Raw genomic sequence first — 19,620 nt, 5'->3', positions numbered from 1 at the left:
GGTGTTCCCACACCAAAGTAAGTTCAAAAAGCCCGCAAATAAATCATGAAAATTAACCATTGTTTCCAAGTGCTTGGGGAACAGGCAACTTTCAATATCATTGCAGAGGTCCATACAAGCTATTGAAAGGCTTAAGCATCATCAACCAAAGAAACAAAAGATGAACCTAAAGGCCAGCAATGATGATGATGAGAAGAAGGAAAGCAAGTGAACTCCAACAGGTTGTATTGTTAACTGATTATTTTACATCAAATATTGCTGTGATTGCAAGTTGGATTGTATCCCTATTTACCCTGCCTGTCTGCATAGTATGGTTTCCTTTCTATATACCCCTGCCTGCATGCATAGCATAGTCTTTCTTTATAATTCAATAAGCAAGGTGTCTGATCATTCACAACATTCTTATCTTCAAAACTTGTTTGCACTCAATTTTCAAGAAATGCATCACATGAAAGTTCTTTGAAAAGAAGGATTGAGGAATCAATCAGTTTTGAGGCAAGCAAAAGATTGGGAGAAGTGGTGGTTCTAGTTGTATGATTTTGTATCGAGGTTCCATGCTTGTGAAAACTTGCATGGGAGCTCATAGGCGGGACATGAAGTTCAAAGAAGTATTGTGGGGATTCTCAAAAATCTATTGATCCGAGAAGCAGCAAACAAAACAAAAGAAAGAAAAGAAAGTACAAAAACAAAAAGAACATGGTCCAAGGCTCTGAGCATCAATTACTAGGCAGAAAAGAAAGAAGAAACAATGACTCAAAGAGTTGTTAGCCTAGTAAAATGCTTGTGGTTGAAGTGTGTCAAGGAAAGAGGCTTGAGCAAGTAAATCCTCAGGGGTGCTTCAACACCTAATACCTTAAAACCAACTGGTTTAGGAGTATTGATTGAAAGCTTATCTAAAGAGCCGCCTTGAGACATGATACTTAGAGTCGAGGCCAAAGCACAGAAACTATAAGCTGCTTCAAGGTGATTACATATAAAGAGATCTCCATGGTACCATTTGGATGAAAGTCCTAAGACCTACGACTCCCAATATGTAAGGACTAGTGAGCACTGAAGCCCTTGCATGAGCATATGATTTAGAGTTCACCCCACTGATACTTGATCACTTCACTCACTGCACTTTACAAGTGTTCCTCAACCCATCCTAATTGAAAGAACCTTGGAGCATAAATCTATTTCTTGCTTGGGGACAAGCAAGCTTTAAGTTTGGTGTTGTGATGACAAGTCATCTTAGCCTATTTTAGCTAGTCTTTTTCTTTAGTTTTCATTAGAATTATGCACTTTCTTGAGCTACAAGCAAGCTAATTGAGCAGATTTTCATGTTTCCCTTGATTGAACTAACCATATATGAATTCATGCCATTTCATGAGGTTTTAGGCTATATTTGTTGCATATTATGAAAGATTGAATATCTCATGATTTTGAGCATAGCTTTGATGAGTTTGGTTGATTAATGATAGGTGAAGAAAGCTTGGAGAAAGGTTGAAGCAAGAAGGAATGGCTAGAAGTGAAGAAAGGAATAAGTGAAATTGATCCTGGAGGCATGAAGTTAGCCCCAACGTTAGCCCCCTAACTTGGAGGCTAACGTTGGGCATGAAAGATCACTCCCTGGACTCCCCACGTTTGAGCCAACGTTAGCCCCCTAACTTGGAGGCTAACGTTGGCAAGAGAAACTTGAAACTCATCCCTGGGCCAGCCAACGTTTGCGCCAACGTTAGCCCCCTAACTTGGAGGCTAACGTTGGCACATGAGTTACAAAGGGGGAGAAGGCCAACGTTTGCGCCAACGTTAGCCCCCTAACTTGGAGGCTAACGTTGGCACCACTAGCACTAAGCAAGGCCAACGTTAGGGTCAAAGTTAGACCCCTAACGTTGGCACCAACGTCCAAACCAGGGAATCATGCTTGCTTCTATGAAAAGTTAGGGTCAAAGTTAGACCCCTAACTTTGGCCCTAACGTTGGGACCAACTTTGGCTAACTTCAAAACCGGTTCAATTGGTTCACTTCGGTTCTTCTTCAAACTTCAAGAGCAATCAACCAAGGCCTCTTTCAACCCAATTCCACCAAGAGCAAAGGCCCAACTCAAGGCTTGAAGATCATTTTGGAAAGTGTATAAATAGGATAGAATTCAAGTTATTCGGGGAGCTTTTCCTTTGAGAATTTTCATAATAGTTTTCGGAGAGCTTTTGAACTTGAGTGAACTTGAATTTCTTGTTTTCATTGCTTTCAATTTCATTTTACATTTGCCTTGGATCTTGGATTGGAGAATTGAAGAAATTCTGTTTCAATCTCAATCTTGGATCTCTCTGTTTCTTTACTGTTAATTGAATTCCATTTCCGGTTCATTGTTCTTCATCTCTTTTCTTTGCAATTTACAATTTCCTTGCTATTGTTCTTGTTGGATCTAGGAAGGCATTGAGATCTAGACTTAGTTTTCTAGTCTCTGGGTCCTGAGATCTGAATTTCTCATTTCAATTCCCTGTTTATTGCTTTTTCTGTTTATTTACTTTACTGCTTCAAGATCCGGTTCAATCCCAATTCCCTTTCCCTCTTCTGTTTGATGCAATTTAGTTTTTTCTTGTTTAAATTCTGCAAATCCATTCCCCAATTCCCTTTACATTTCAAGCAATTTATATTCCTTGCACTTTAAGATTCCGCAATTTACATTTCTTGCACTTTAAGTTTCTGCCATTTAATTTCTTGTTCTTTAAGTTTCAGCAATTTATTTCTTGTTCTCTTTACTTCAATGCAATTTACATTCTGCAAGTCACACAATCATCAACCAAATCTTGATTCGCTTGACTAAATCAACCACTAAACTAAAATTGCTTGATCCATCAATCCCTGTGGGATCGACCTCACTCCCGTGAGTTTTTATTACTTGATACGACCCGGTACACTTGCCGGTAACTTTTGTGGTGTTTTGTGAGAGATTCGTTTCTCATCAAAATATCTCATCACTCATCACTCTCTAGTGACACTTGAACCCTCTGGCAGTGCCAATTGCTTCTTGACTATGTCACAGACCTTCTGAACTGTCTCATGGTTCGCTTGCACAAAATAACAAAGTCCATGGTAGTCACAGACCTTCTGAATTGTTGCATTATATATTTTAGTAACCACAAAATAAAGAACAATTTGCAACAAAAATAGCTTCGATGAAAAAAATTCACATACCAAATCAGCAGAAGAGCCTCTTCATAATGCAACAATGAGAAGTTGAACTCAGTTGTGGTTCATCCATGAAGTTTGAAAGATGGCACTAAATTATGAAATTGATGAGTTTTAGGTCAATCATCAATGGAGGTTTTAGAGTTGAAGAATGAAACTGAGCAAAGAGAAAGAGAGAGAGTAACTGAAGGACAGAGCGACGGTGACGCGAGTGTGACGGTGCGACGGCGACGCGAGTGTGACGATGTGATGGCGACGCGAGTCTGACGGAGAGACGCCAGACGCGGCGGTAGTGATGTGACAATGGCGCGGCGGCAGTAAAGCGAAAAAGGCACAGCGGTAGTAGAGCGAAGATGGCGTGGCACTGAGGAGAAATGGAGAAGGCACGAATTAGGGTTTAATTTCTGAGATAAAATGTAATAGGTGAATTGGGATGAAACCAGGGAGGAGTACTAGCGAGAGTAACTCACATAATATTTTTTTTTAATTAGCGACTAATTTTGTGACCGGTTAGTTTATAAAATTAGTCGGTCACTAACCTATTTCGTGATCATAATTTTAGTGACCGAATTAGTAACAACCAATTTTTATTTATTTACTTATTGATCAGTTGCAAAATCGGTCGCTACATTTAAAAATAGCGACCGATTTTGTGACCAAGAGTCCCAAGGACATTCCTTCCTTTTGTTTTGGTTGCTAATTCGATCGCTAAATTAAAAAATAACGGCCGATTTTAGCGACCAATTTTATTTTGGTTGTATAAAACTAATCGGTCACTAATTCGGTGGCTATTAGTGACTGATTTTGTGAGTCACGAAAATCATTTGCTAACTTAACAATTAGCAACCAATTTAGCGACCAGTTATTAAGCGACCGAATTAGCTACCAAACAGTTATTCACCCTATTTCACTATCAGTTGCAAAATCGGTCGCTAAAATAAAAAATAGCAACCAATTTTGTGACCAATAGTTCCAAAGACGTTACTTTCAGTTTTTGTTGCTAATTCGGTCGCTAAATTAAAAAATAGCGACCGATTTTAGTGACCAGCTTTATTTTGGTTGTATTAAAACTTTATCGGTCGCTAATTCGATTGCTATTAGTGATCGATTTTGTCGGTCACTAAAATCGGTCGCTGAATCAGTCGCTAAAATCGGTCACTATTCTAATTCTTTCTTGTAGTGAGAGTTTGGAGTCTTTTCATTTTAAATAGAGAAAAATGAAGGGGATATACATAGGGCATTGTCCAAAATGACACAGTTTAAGTCCAGGGACTAATTTGCCTTGTTTGCACATGTGGATAACTAACTGACATATATGCTAGTCCAAATCGCTGTGTTAACATTTTTCGTTTGTCATTGATGGAGAAACAAGGCCAAGAATTAATTTGTTCGCCAGTGTTAAAACGTAGAGGAATTTTTTTGTATTTCAAAAATTGAAGGATTAAAGTGTTCGATTTTGAAAGCCTTAGGAACTGATTTGGGTAATTACTCTTATTTACTTATAATGCTTTGTTGATATCTATTGGTATGTTTGAGGGGGAGAAAGTTTAAGGGCGAGCATTTTTATTAAAATTTATCTAGCAATTAACCATCAAAAGAAGAGTGTGAAATTTTATATCATTAGATGTAATCTCACATTATTAAATTATTAATAATAACCACAAATCACAAAATATACTAATCTCCTAACACTATTATTTAATGGGTAGTAAATCACATATTAGAGTCGAAACTTTTTGGCTAAATGAAAAGGTTAGATGGAGGTCAGATTTTTTTTTTTTGAACAAGAGAGCTCAACACAATAGAGTGGAGCAATAGACAAACAATCTGGGAACATGAAAATAAAGGAAATAAAGCAACTTAAATCAACTACCCCTGTTGTCATCTCTGGCATTGCCATCAACAACAATAAGGTTCCTACTACTCCACTCTCCATAACTGGTCAAGGATCGTTGATACACCTCGTCTGGACCACCTTCTTTGGAGTTAAAAATACGCCTGTTCCTCTCAAGCCATATATTCCAAATGACCGCAAAGAAGCACCTCAGCCACCGATTCCGCTCCTCATTTCTGTTCACGACGCCTGTCCAACTCTCAAAATGTTCCTTCAGTGAGCCCGGAATAGACCACGCTCTCCTGAGATCAGAAAGCCATCGACACCATATCTGCCAAGTAAACTCACACCTCAGGAACAAGTGGTAAATATGTTCAACATCCCTTTTACAAAACACACATATATTGTCCCCATTCTGAAGTATTCCAAATCTATGTAGTCTTTCTTTAGTATTAAATCTTCCTATCAGAACAAACCAAATAAATAACTCCACTCGTGGTGGCGCCAAACCTTTCCATATGGTTCTGGTGAAGCTGAAGCTTGTGATATCCTCTGGGAGAGTCTCTGATTGCACCACCTGCACAAAAGCGTTAGTTGAAAAAATTCCTTCCTTGCTATACTTCCACACAAGTCTGTCTTGCTTATCACTTGCTAGTTTAATTGGCCTTAAAACCTCAAGTAACCTATTCAATAATTCCAACTCCCATTGATATAGGCCTCGCCTCCACTAGAAATTCCAAACCCACTCTAACCCATCCCAAAACCCGCAATCCCCTATGATAGATCCTTGCTGGTTTGAAATAGAGAAAAGTCTCGGAAACCTCAACTTAAGTGAACCGCCTTGTAACCAGACATCTTCCCAGAAAAGAGTCCTCCTGCCATCACCCACCTCCAGAGACAACCCAGTAATCATCTTGTCTCTTACATTACTATCCTTAAGCTGCAACTGTCATATGTCCTTTCACGGTCCCCCTCTAGTAGGCAGTGGCTGAGTTGATAACATCATATTGGGCTTCAAGTCGTAGCAGGAGCATACAACCTTCTTCCATAAAGGACACTCCTCCTTAGAAAATCGTCACCACCACTTAAAAAGTAGGGCAGAGTTTCTAATCACTGCATCTCCAATCCCCAAACCACCCTCCTTTTTAGGGGCCTGAACCACTTCCCACTTGACTAGTGTTATCCCATTCCTACCTTCCTCCTTACTCCATAAGAATCTTCTCTGTAATGATATCAACTTTTCTACCACGGCCTTCGACATCTTGTACAGGCTCAGATAGTACACTGGCAAGCTATTCAACACAGACTTAATAAGGACTAGCTTACCCGCTTTATTTAGCACCTTAGCCTTCCACAAACTGAACTTTTCCTCAACCTTGTCAATTATCGGCTTCCATGTCTTTACCAGCCTCGGGTTTGCTCCTAGAGAAATGCCAAGATATTGGACTGGGAGGTTCGCTTCTTTACATCCCAAAAAGCTACACATGTTGTCAGTCCAAAGTTGTTCACAATTGATTGGGATTAAGCTGGATTTATCAAAGTTAATCAATAACCCCGACATAATCTCAAAACACCTTAACAGTCTGACATAGTTTCTAATGGTCTCCTCCTCTAGTGGACAAAATAAAATAATATCATCTGCAAACTGGAGCGGAAGTCAGATTTCTATTTTATTGGGAGGGGAAAAACCCCTAATATGTCATTAGCGTTCTATCTTTTGGTTTAGTTAAAATCTTTGTGGCCACAATTATATATACCTTAATCATTATTAAAAGAATGCGTTACCCTAGATCATCGATGTAATGATAAATATTTTTAAATATACATAATTCATTAGTTGATGACTTATTTTTTAATTGACTGCAGCCTATTAAAAAAAATTGGTAATACTACATGTCAAGTTATTTTAATAATTAAATTTAACTAAATTAGTCTAATAATTTATTAACACAATAAAAACTAATTAAATCCAAAAAAGAAGACGCATAACAAAAACTTAGTTAAATTTAATTTAAAAAATTACTTCATATTTTTCTGGAAGCTCTTAACATGCAAGATTCTCCATTCTTAATAATTTTATAACGAGTTCTGCTAGGGAGCCAATAGACTATTTGAACAATGTATATAATGGGCTATTGAGTTACAAAATGAATATTCTCTATACTATATAGAATAACCATCCGAGTATTAAGGATAATAAACATTTTTCCAAAAGTTTAAACTGATTTTAGGGTTCACCAAGGATCAACTCTTGAACTCTTATATTATGTCATGATATCACTCATCTCAAAAGCTTCAACTAATGACAAAAAATAATACTAATAGTTATATCTCTAATACTCCCTAATCCTCTATTGTATATATTATACAAATATTCCGTTGACTCCTCATTCTTTCCCTTTCTTAACAGATCCGATTCATCCTATATAGTATAGTATAGTACTACGAGAGCGTAGATATTAGATACATATTTTGGGTTTCGTTAGTCTACAATACTTGAGGATGATTAAGTTTCATTCGTTCAAATTCATATATATGTACCCATGTTCAGTTGTTCCTTTTATTGTATTCAATGATATTCAAATATTATTAATATAAAATAGTGTTTACTTCGGTATGATGGTAAATTTATACGTATCAGTACAATAAAAATATGAACAAATTAAAATACAAAACGTGGATTATATTTTTCACGTCAGTAATTATTTTTCTTTTTTAAAATATATATCATATCAATATTTTTACTAAACTATCCTTATATTTTAATAAAAATAAAAAATATTTTTTATTTAATTTTATAAAAAGACTTAAATTTCTCTTTTTTAATATTAGACAAAAATTACCTTAATCCTTATAATTTAGTCAAAATTAAATTAATTTTAGTTTTATATTTTTAAATTTAAAATAATTTAAAAATCAAAGTTTAAAACAAAAACATATATGAAAAATAAAAAAGATAAAAAACAATGTTTATCTTGTTTAGGGTTCTGGGTAAAGAAGAAGAAAAAGGAGGTGTCTCCATTAGTCCATCTCCTCTCTGCTCTTCTTTTTCCGAAGCTTTCTTCGTCTCGTCTCCACTCCGGCAACCAGCAAGAACTCCTCCCATGGGTTGCTGAGTGCATATACGGGGAGGTCGTGGAGGAACAGAAAATCGACAAAGAAGTCGTGGAGGGGAGGCAGATCAAATAGAGTTTCGTCTTCTTCTTGGCCAAAGTCGAGACGAACAGAGATTGGGAGAAAGAAGACCAGAGTAGAGACGAGACGAAGAAAGCTTCGGAGAAAGAAGAGCAGAAAGGAGATGGACTAATGGGGACACCTCCTTTTTTTTCTTCTTTGTCTAGAACCTTAAACAAGATCAATATCGTTTTTTATCTTTTTTTATATATTTTTGTTTTAAACTTTAATTTTTAAATTATTTCAAATTTAAAAATGTAAAACTAAAGTTAATTTAATTTTGACTAAATTATAAGGATTAGGATAGTTTTTGTCAAATATTAAAAAAAAGAATATTTAAGTCTTTTTATAAAATTAAATAAAAAATATTTTTTTATTTTTATTAAAATATAAGGATAGTTTAGTAAAAGTATTGATATGATATATATTTTAAAAAAGAAAAATTGATTACTGACTGAAAAATATAATTTACGTGTCGTGTTTTAATTTGTCCACATTTTATCATACCGATACGTATAAATTTATCATCGTATCGAAGTAAACACCATATAAAATTGATTAATATTAGCCTAAACTAACATTAGACTTTGAAATAAGCGGCAAGTCTTAGTTTCTTAATGATTTCTTTTTTTTCGAAAAATATACCGTCATCTATTTGACTCTCTGATTTGCAATAAACATTAATAAATAAACCCCAATTGAAAATCTTAGCTAAGAGAAAAAGATTAAGGATAAATAATTTGCCGATATTTTTAGGCAACAGTCTAATAATTTTTAACTATTTAATATTATATTTTTAGATAATATTTTTAAATATTATTAACTAACTGTTAATTTAAAATAATAAATTATACTATTTTGTAGTATTGTTTTGTAGCTAATTCGTCATTTTTTTTAGTTAATATCTAGTTATAATTATTTTTTTGCAAAAAAAATATTTGATTAGGTTTTTTGCTTATATATCTACTATTTTGTATCTTTCATTGTTTATGATATATGTTACTCTTTTTATTTTAAATTTGTCTAACATGCTTTAATGATATATTTGTAAATATATATATGCAGAATTAATTATGGTAACTCTGGGTACTTCGTCTACATTCTGTTCGTTTATTGGCGTCATGTTACCACAACAAATAAAGTTTGGCAATAAAGTATACAGAGGAAAGCATGAGTGAAACATGCTTCTTGTGGCGGCTTCCAAATTAAGGCAAATGTTCAAAACCCGAACAAGGATGATAATTGTTTGAGAGTTACAACATCTTCTATTCTGGATGATCTTGTGTTTCGTCAAAACTTCACTATTAAATCAGATGAAGTTGATGCTAATGGAAAAGCGTCTATTGAGTCTTTGATGAACTAGTTTCAGGTTTTTTTTTTTTTTTTTATGCCGTTATGATGTTTCTTTATCATGTAAAATATATAGTGGTGTTATTAATTTCATCCTGTTGAATGTTGATTATTATTTGTTTGTTCAATATATAGGACTCTGCAATTAATCACCTTGACATTTGGACTCCATTGCGATGATTTTGGTTGCACAGAAGAAATTATCAAAAGGAACTTAATAGGGGTATTTATTAACACGAAAATAAAGATTTATCTTTATCCTATACGATAATTATTAATTCACTTTTAAAAGTTATTAGGGCTTATCTATTTTGTGTTTTAAAAGTACATGTTAAATTTATCTATGAAGCACGGACACTTTGTTGAGTTATCGTGTCCGCGTGTCAGACACATTTTAGACACGATACTTACCGACACTCGTCCGACACGCATGTCTGTTGTGTCCAACCGTGTCTTAATAAAAAATAAAAAATTCTTCTCTGGACACCTAAATACCATCATGTATCCGTGTGTCCAGTCTTATTCTTAACATATATTCTTAAAATAAATTTAGATATAGTATATATTATTATTTATTAAAACAAAAAATATTTTAAATACTTGATATAATTAAAATAAGACATTAAAAATAATTAAAAATTTTATTTTATATTTTAATATCAATAAAATATCAAAATATCATTACAATTTATCTAAAAAATATTTTATATTTTATATATATGCGTGTCCCCGTGTCATGTAAGATTTTAAAATTCGCGTGTCGGCGTGTCCCGTGTCGTGTCGTGTCCTGTGTCCGTGTCGGTGTCCGTGCATCATAGAAATTTTGTAAGACCCCGAATTTTGAAAAGTAATTAATAAACTATTTATGATCCATTATATTTATTTAAGATCTTATTTTCGGAGATTTTTATAATATATAAGTTGAGTAAATTTCTATTTATTATTTAGAGTTCTTATAATTGAAAAATAATGAGTATTTTATATACTTTAATTTTAATATATAGATTTTTAACCTTATTTTATAAATGAAGGAGAATTACTCTAATTATCATTAATTTTCGTTGAATTAGTATTTATTCGGAAATAGATTTCAAGCTGATAATAAAATGGTATTTCAAAGATGGTTATTATATATTTAATTTGAATTTAGATTATTACTCTATACTTATGTTTTTATCATATTTTAAATTACTATCTTGTCTTAATCCCTAAAATTCCCAATTTCACTACACAACACAAACCCTAATTTACCTTCACTAATCTAAACCCTACCCACACTAACACACACACACACACACACACACGGTACCTAACCCACCCCTCACTCAAGTCACGCACTCAGACACAACAAGCACACACACGCTGAAACAAAATGAGAGAAGAAAAGAAAAAGAAAGGAAAAAGGGGGAAGAGGGAGGTCTGAGAGGGAGAGAGCGTCGGGGATGGGTGAGCCGCAACGGGGGGAGAAGGGAAGAGAGAAAAGAGGGGACCCGAGAGAGAGGGAAGGCGCTGGGGAAGGAGAAGCTCGCCGCCGCCTTGGAGTACTGCTGCTCGCGCCGCCGTTCGTCCTTGCCACCGCCGCGCCGTGCTACACACCGTCGCCGCCACTGTTTCGTCACGAGTGAAGAACGCGCGAGGGAGGAAACAGAACCGCGAGGGAGCTCAGCCATGGAGAGAGGAGATGCGCGTCGGATCTGTTGCCGCCGGTCCGCCCAGCTGACCCGTCGCCAAACCACGTCGCCATCCGTGAATTTGCCTCTGTCGCCGCTGCCAGAGGTTGCCGTCGGAGCCGCCGCTCCACTTCTATCATTCTTCTTCTTACAGTGAGTTGCCCGCACCTTGAAGCTCTTTCTGTAATCATTCTAGCTATCTGTGGTTAAGGATTCTGATGTATAGATGTTGTAGGGTTAATTTTATGGGTTTGCATGTCAAAAATTAAGGTTGTTGCTTAGCAAATGAAGTTCCTGGCCGCTGTCGGAGCTGCTGCCGGTTAAGTTTGGGGTGGCTGGCGCGTCGTTCTTTTATTCCAGTAAGTGTCTATCTCGGAATCTTTGCCTTTGGTTTTTTGTTATGTGCTTTGAGGTTTCCACGATATTGATGTTTTAGGAATTAATAACCGGGGTTGCATGTTGGGACTTAAAGATGTATATGGTGTGGCGAAAGTGTGCGGGCTATGAATTAAAGCTGCTGTTGACTTCGGGTCGAGAGGAAAGGAATTTCTTGAGTCATTTGGATTGTGGTTTGAACGTGTCAAGGTAGGGGTCTTTTCAAAGAACTTAATTTTATGATTTGGAGTTGTTATAAATGGATATTAATGTGATAAATGTACTTTTGGTGATTGTATAAGCCTTATGTATTGCTGGGCTGTTTTGTGATGAACGTATTTGTGGTTGGATTGGATTGTTGTTTGATTTGGTGATATGGTTGGTTGCTGAAATATTTCATTACAATTTTGAAAAACGAGTTGGTTCATTGAAAATGGATTGAGTTTGGATTTGATTTCTTGAATTATAAGAAGGATATGAATTTTCGAAATTAGTCTGATTTTAAACTGATTTTGTTTTGAACCCGTGAAAGGGATTGTATACTGGTTTGGTTGGGACCCGAAACGGGTGGCAAAGTCCAAGTTTTAGGGGAGATGCTGCCAAAATTTTATGAAATTTAAGATTTTGTTTTCAAATATGATTTAGAAAAGGATTGGATTCGAGAGGTTCTATTGTTTGGTTCTTGATTTATTAAGAAACAGGTGATTCAAGATTAATCTTTTAAAGAAAGCTTATGTTTTAAGTTTGATTTAAACATGAGGGGACCTATGTTTTGCGGTTTGGTCAAAGAACTACCCTTGGAGGATTTTTTAGCGGATTTTAAAGAAAATTGAACTTTAGTTACTTAATTTCGCATTGCTTTTGAAGTATTCTCTGAATTTTAACTAAACAAATCTGAGCCTTTGGAAAAGTTTCCGATTTAAGAATAAGAAGAAATTGGGTTTTTGGACTTGAATAATGTTGGTTTTGAAACTGGTTCGGAACTTTTGGCCTACATGCCTTGGTTTTGGTTTTAAGTCTCCATTTTAAATGATTTCAGTTTGAGTAACTATGATTCCGAGGATTTCTAAAGAGCTTAAGAAGTGAGGCAGGTTATTCTTCCCTAGAGTCTTGTGTCTTCTCAAAGAAAGTTCTGTTTTAAGGTGATGATTGAAAGTCTCTTGGAAGTTTTGTAAAATTTTATATTAAGTGACTAAGATTTGAAAGAGAATTAATTTTGAGGAAAAGTTGAAATAAGATTTTGAGTCTGATTGACTGTGGATATTACTGAGAACATAATGAGAATTTTTGGCCTGGCAAGGATGGTGGTATAATCCCGCTTGCTCAGTGCGTAAACCGTTGTGCAGGGATGGTGGTTTTGTCCCGCCTGCAGTGAGGATGGTGGTTTTATCCCACTCACATATTGATAAATTATTTGGCAAGGACAGTGGTTTAATCCCGCTTGCGTGTTCCGGGCAAGGATGGTGGTTTAATCCCGCTTGCTTGTGGAACCTACAGATAAGGATGGTGGTTTAATCCCGCTTATCTGAGTCGGGTTTGGCAATATAACCGACGCATGAGCTCATGGCCAGTAGGACAGGCATGCATCATATGCATTTATATGACATTGTTTGGGTGTGCATATTATAATTGGTTTGCCTATGTGAATAGTTATGTTAATTGCTAATTGCTCTACTTGATATAACTGCTTGATTGTGTTTGAACATTCTTACTTGTGTTTGTGGTTGAGACTTGGTTGGATTGTGATGAATTGGTTGTTGATTGAGCTGCTTGGGCCTAGGGCCGTGGTTGATTATGAGATGGGTTGAATGCTGTGTTTGGTTGTGTTTTCGGTTTAGAAAAGTATGACAAACCAAACTGGTTCAGCATAGACTTAATGAACCTTTGCTTGGAACAGTTTGGTCATTCATGCTGTCTAGGGAAAAACTTTAAAAAAAAAAGAGCTTTTGGATTTCTGAGCAAATTAACAGCTTTCCCTTTTAGAAAGGATTTCGGATTTTGAATATTACATCTTTGGTTTTGAAAAGAAGCATAAGGCCGATATTAATCACTATACATTAAAAGCGATTTTATTTTTGTATCTTATTATAGCAATTCTGTAACCCTATAGTGAGAATCCTTTCGAGGACGATGTTCTCACTCCCCTACAGTTTTTTTCTCTTTTCAGGATATGGGCGATGGAGTTTCAGGAGAGTTATATTTATTTTCTGTTTATTCGACATTATTTTGTATTATCTTAGTTTTATGTTTCCCTCGCCTTTAATTTTGTAACTCTCCACAAGAGGGATAGAATTTTGATTATGCAATGCTTGTAATATTAATAATATGTAGATATATGTATATGTATCTTTTGTAAGTATTGTGGTTTGTTTTGCAAATGTGGTTATATGTTGTCAGATAAGAAGTCTCTTGAGCGGTTATACGGTTTAAACTTTTAAACAAGATTATATTTTAGTATTAAATATTTTAAAAGTCGTCGTAATACCTGAGCTATCAGAGTGGCGCAGCCGGAAGCGTGACATTTTGATAGTTAGGATGTTACATTATGGTATCAGAGCGGTCCTTCTTGTAGAGCCTGAGGAATGGACCGATTATGCTTCATTTGCATACTCTGAACGTCTGTCATGTAGTAGGTCTTGTTCGGATAACAAGAATTAGAACTTTATGCACATGACGGTCTATTGATTAATGCTGTTAGCCTATCATTGCATACTTCTTGGTATTAAGTTTGGCCGGCTTAATATTAGTGACTTATGTATATGAAAGCACTAATGGGTTATCATAGACGATATGCGAGTTGTAGGAAATGCGAATCGCAGGTTTTGGGAACGTTAGAAATTAATTCTCAAGGTTACAGCTATGTGCCTGGTTTTCTACTGAAGTCATGTGATGTGTTCTTTCATGGTTTATCTTGAATTTCTTGTTTGCTATTTTCTTTTGGAAAGTAGTTTGATTGTTCCAACCCTACTTCTCTGTTCATATGCTTTCTCCTTTGATTCCATTCGCATATGTCTGCCTAACGTCCTTGGTGTGTTTGCCTTCCTTTGTTTAAACTCTTTTCTTGATCTATATATATATATATATATATATATATATATTTTTGGTACAACTTTAGTCTTGTTGATGCAGTGTATTCCTTTAAGCTCCTATTCCGAGTTATTTTTAAAGAAATTGTGATTTTACTTCTCTCTTACTTAACTATATCTACAACCATCATGCTTAAAGCCTTTATAAAATCATTTTTGATTCGGTATAACCTTCTCTAAATAAAACTTTGAAAAAAGAAAATTTTTTAATGCAGTTTAGAAACCATTTACTCCTAATACCTGTTCTTTTCCTGGTTTATGAAAATATACTCATTTTAAAAAAAAAATATATATATATATATATAATTTGATCTAACGACTATATTATAATTTTTATGAATATTTTTGCTTGATTATGTACTCAGATACTTTTCAAAGGAAGATTTTTGTCTCTTTTTAGTTGATATTTGTTTAATAAACTTCATTTGATCTATTTTTTTTAATTTGAATTTGGTTTAGCATAACACGTTAATTAAGCATTCTTTACTCTTTTGAAAATGTTGGATTCATATCTTCCCTTTCAAGGATGGACCAATTCCTTTGTGAGCTTTTCACTTCTACGGATGTCATATTTGATTATGTATTTAATTACTCTCTTACTTTTGTAAACGTCACCGTTAGTCTTAATTTTCCTTCTCTTATGGATCTCACACTCATCCGAGTTAGCTTGACTTTGTTTCCATCTAATGCACCGTTTGCCCTCTTAATTGTCATTCTTTAGTCAAAGGTTCTTTCTTGAGAATTTTCTATTGATTGAGTTGTATTTTCTTGCGCATTTTGTATTCCTTTGGATCAATTGAAAACTTGTTTGATATTTCAAGCCTAGTAAATTTTGTTTAAATTCTCTTGATTTAAAGATCCTTTCTCATATGGGCTGATTTCCTTTTAAGTGCATCTTAATCTCCTGAATATTTCCGTGAAAGTGGTAATTTCAAGTATACTTTTGGAATCTTGTTTTGAACTATCTTGAAGAAGTTTTGAATTCTTTTTGAAGAAGTTTCAAATTAAAATTTTCTTGCTTGATTGTAACTGAAAACCATTTATTAAAATTTTGATAAGATTGTTTTGACTTAGCGTACACTTCTTTACGGAAAATTCTAAAAACCTTATCGCGCATACGCAGAACCCTGCTTTTGATAAAAGTGTGTTTACGGAAACTTTTACCTCGGATCTTTCTTTTCTAAATAAAGTTTGACTTCTTCTATCTTTGTTATAACCTTTACACACGTTTGATTGAATATGAGCTTTGAGAAAATTTTGAACAAACTTTTGATTTTCTTCTGAGCTTTATGCATACTTTTGGTTAAGTTGTGCACCTAACCACCTTTCTAAATATTTGAGAAAATAATTTGCTTTTAGTCAAACTAGTGTTCATTTTGTTTTAAAACTCTACATGATCTATTTCAACATAAAATTTGCATTAAAGTGATGCCACATTCATACTCTTGTTATTCTTTTGCAAAATGTTGGTTACGCCTTTTCTTTGAGAATGTGAAATGGGTTTTGAAAAAGTTTCCATTCTTTATGAGCAATGCGTTCGAAGATATTCTTGATCCTAACTCAAGTCTTATAAACTGTCTTAAGTTTAAGACATTCTTCTTCTATAAACTTCACACTTCTTTGATTCAACTTGATTTTGTTCAAATTATAACACTACTTTTCTTTTTATTATTTCCATCGGATTTCATTGATTTGGGAATCATTCTTGAGATTGCCAAACTAATTTCCTTTCTAGCACTTTTCATTCCTTGTGCATCCCTGATTACTTGTGATCTCAATAATCTTTTCATGTCCTTGCAGATATTGTCCTTGTCGCTTGTCCTTTTTCAAGGTCTTGTATTCTTTTGAATAAACTCGAGAATTGCTTTAGTTTTTAGAGTCACGTATGACCTTTAGGCATAGCAAGCGAAACGTTAGTCTTTTTAAAATGCTGTTCGTGAACGTGAAAAGGAGAAGTGGTAAGTGTGAAAGGGAGGAGTGGTAAGTGTACAACATCTTGAGGAGTTGTGGGAGTTTTATTCCTTGTGAAAATTGGCAGATGTTAAGCTTATGACAGGTTAAAGTGCTGTGAAGTGACTGATAGAGTTGGGAAGTTGAAATTTTGAAGTTGGTACGAGGTCGGTGCACAGGCATCATTCTATTTGTTTACGTCAACCTATTTTCAAACTTTTGCCACCTAGATATCCCCTTTGTTTTCGCAAACACTTAACTAGAACACTTGCACCCTCTTATGCTTCAAGTTTTGGTAGAATAGTAGCCCCATGTGACATCTTTGTTTTGAACCATCCTGTAACTCTTGCTTTAGACCACACTTTTTTTTCTTACACCTAAATTTTTATGGGATTTTTGGTATTTAGAAAATTATATACATATATATGCCAAGACCTTTGTTTTCTAAAGTATACGAAAGTAAAGTATTCAAAACTATTTTAGTATTTTGTGTATTAAGTTAATTTTCGAGGACGAAAATTTTTATAAGTGGGGTAGGATGTAAGACCCCAAATTTTGAAAAGTAATTAATAAACTATTTATGATCCATTATATTTATTTAAGATCTTATTTTCGGAGATTTTTATAATATATAAGTTGAGTAAATTTCTATTTATTATTTAGAGTTCTTATAATTGAAAAATAATGAGTATTTTATATACTTTAATTTTAATATATAGATTTTTAACCTTATTTTATAAATGAAGGAGAATTACTCTAATTATCATTAATTTTCGTTGAATTAGTATTTATTCGGAAATAGATTTCAAGCTGATAATAAAATGGTATTCCAAATATGGTTATTATATATCTAATTTGAATTTAGATTATTACTCTATACTTATGTTTTTATCAGATTTTAAATTACTATCTTGTCTTAATCCCTAAAATTCTCAATTTCACTACACAACACAAACCCTAATTTACCTTCACTAATCTAAACCCTACCCACACTAACACACACACACACACACGGTACCTAACCCACCCCTCACTCAAGTCACGCACTCAGACACAACAAGCACACACACACGCTGAAACAAAATGAGAGAAGAAAAGAAAAAGAAAGGAAAAAGGGGGAAGAGGGAGGTCTGAGAGGGAGAGAGCGTCGGGGATGGGTGAGCCGCAACGGGGGGAAAAGGGAAGAGAGAAAAGAGGGGACCCGAGAGAGAGGGAAGGCACTGGGGAAGGAGAAGCTCGCCGCCGCCGTGGAGTACTGCTGCTCGCGCCGCCGTTCGTCCTTGCCACCGCCGCGCCGTGCTACACACCGTCGCCGCCACTGTTTCGTCACGAGTGAAGAACGCGCGAGGGAGGAAACAGAACCGCAAGGGAGCTCAACCATGGAGAGAGGAGATGCGCGTCGGATCTGTTGCCACCGGTCCGCCCAGCTGACCCGTTGCCAAACCACGTCGCCGTCCGTGAATCTGCCTCTATCGCCGCTGCCAGAGGTCGCCGTCGGAGCCGCCGCTCCACTTCTGTCATTCTTCTTCTTACAGTGAGTTGCCCGCACCTTGAAGCTCTTTCTGTAATCATTCTAGCTATCTGTGGTTAAGGACTCTGATGTATAGATGTTGTAGGGTTAATTTTATGGGTTTGCATGTCAAAAATTAAGGTTGTTGCTGAGCAAATGAAGTTCCTGGCCGCTGTCAGAGCTGTTGCCGGTTAAGTTTGGGGTGGCTGGCACGTCGTTCTTTTATTCCAGTAAGTGTCTATCTCGGAATCTTTGCCTTTGGTTTTTTGTTATGTGCCTTGAGGTTTCCACGATATTGATCTTTTAGGAATTAATAACCGGGGTTGCATGTTGGGACTTAAAGATGTATATGGTGTTGTGAAAGTGTGCGGGCTATGAATTAAAGCTGCTGTTGACTTCGGGTCGAGAGGAAAGGAATTTCTTGAGTCATTTGGATTGTGGTTTGAACGTGTCAAGGTAGGGGTCTTTTTAAAGAATTTAATTTTATGATTTGGAGTTGTTATAAATGGATATTAATGTGATAAATGTACTTTTGGTGATTGTATAAGCCTTATGTATTGCTGGGCTGTTTTGTGATGAACGTATTTGTGGTTGGATTGGATTGTTGTTTGATTTGGTGATATGGTTGGTTGCTGAAATATTTCATTACAATTTTGAAAAACGAGTTGGTTCATTGAAAATGGATTGAGTTTGGATTTGATTTCTTGAATTATAAGAAGGATATGAATTTTCGAAATTAGTCTGATTTTAAACTGATTTTGTTTTGAACCCGTGAAAGGGATTGTATACTGGTTTGGTTGGGACCCGAAACGGGTGGCAAAGTCCAAGTTTTAGGGGAGATGCTGCCAAAATTTTATGAAATTTAAGATTTTGTTTTCAAATATGATTTAGAAAAGGATTGGATTCGAGAGGTTCTATTGTTTGGTTCTTGATTTATTAAGAAACAGGTGATTCAAGATTAATCTTTTAAAGAAAGCTTATGTTTTAAGTTTGATTTAAACATGAGGGGACCTATGTTTTGCGGTTTGGTCAAAGAACTACCCTTGGAGGATTTTTTAGCGGATTTTAAAGAAAATTGAACTTTAGTTACTTAATTTCGCATTGCTTTTGAAGTATTCTCTGAATTTTAACTAAACAAATCTGAGCCTTTGGAAAAGTTTCCGATTTAAGAATAAGAAGAAATTGGGTTTTTGGACTTGAATAATGTTGGTTTTGAAACTGGTTCGGAACTTTTGGCCTACATGCCTTGGTTTTGGTTTTAAGTCTCCATTTTAAATGATTTCAGTTTGAGTAACTATGATTCCGAGGATTTCTAAAGAGCTTAAGAAGTGAGGCAGGTTATTCTTCCCTAGAGTCTTGTGTCTTCTCAAAGAAAGTTCTGTTTTAAGGTGATGATTGAAAGTCTCTTGGAAGTTTTGTAAAATTTTATATTAAGTGACTAAGATTTGAAAGAGAATTAATTTTGAGGAAAAGTTGAAATAAGATTTTGAGTCTGATTGAC

This window comes from Arachis ipaensis, chromosome B3 (genome assembly GCF_059453495.1).
Source record: "Arachis ipaensis isolate K30076 ecotype BB chromosome B3, ASM5945349v1, whole genome shotgun sequence".
Lineage (NCBI taxonomy): Eukaryota > Viridiplantae > Streptophyta > Magnoliopsida > Fabales > Fabaceae > Arachis > Arachis ipaensis.
The sequence above is the reverse complement of the archived record's forward strand: the minus strand, read 5'-3'. Positions refer to the sequence as shown.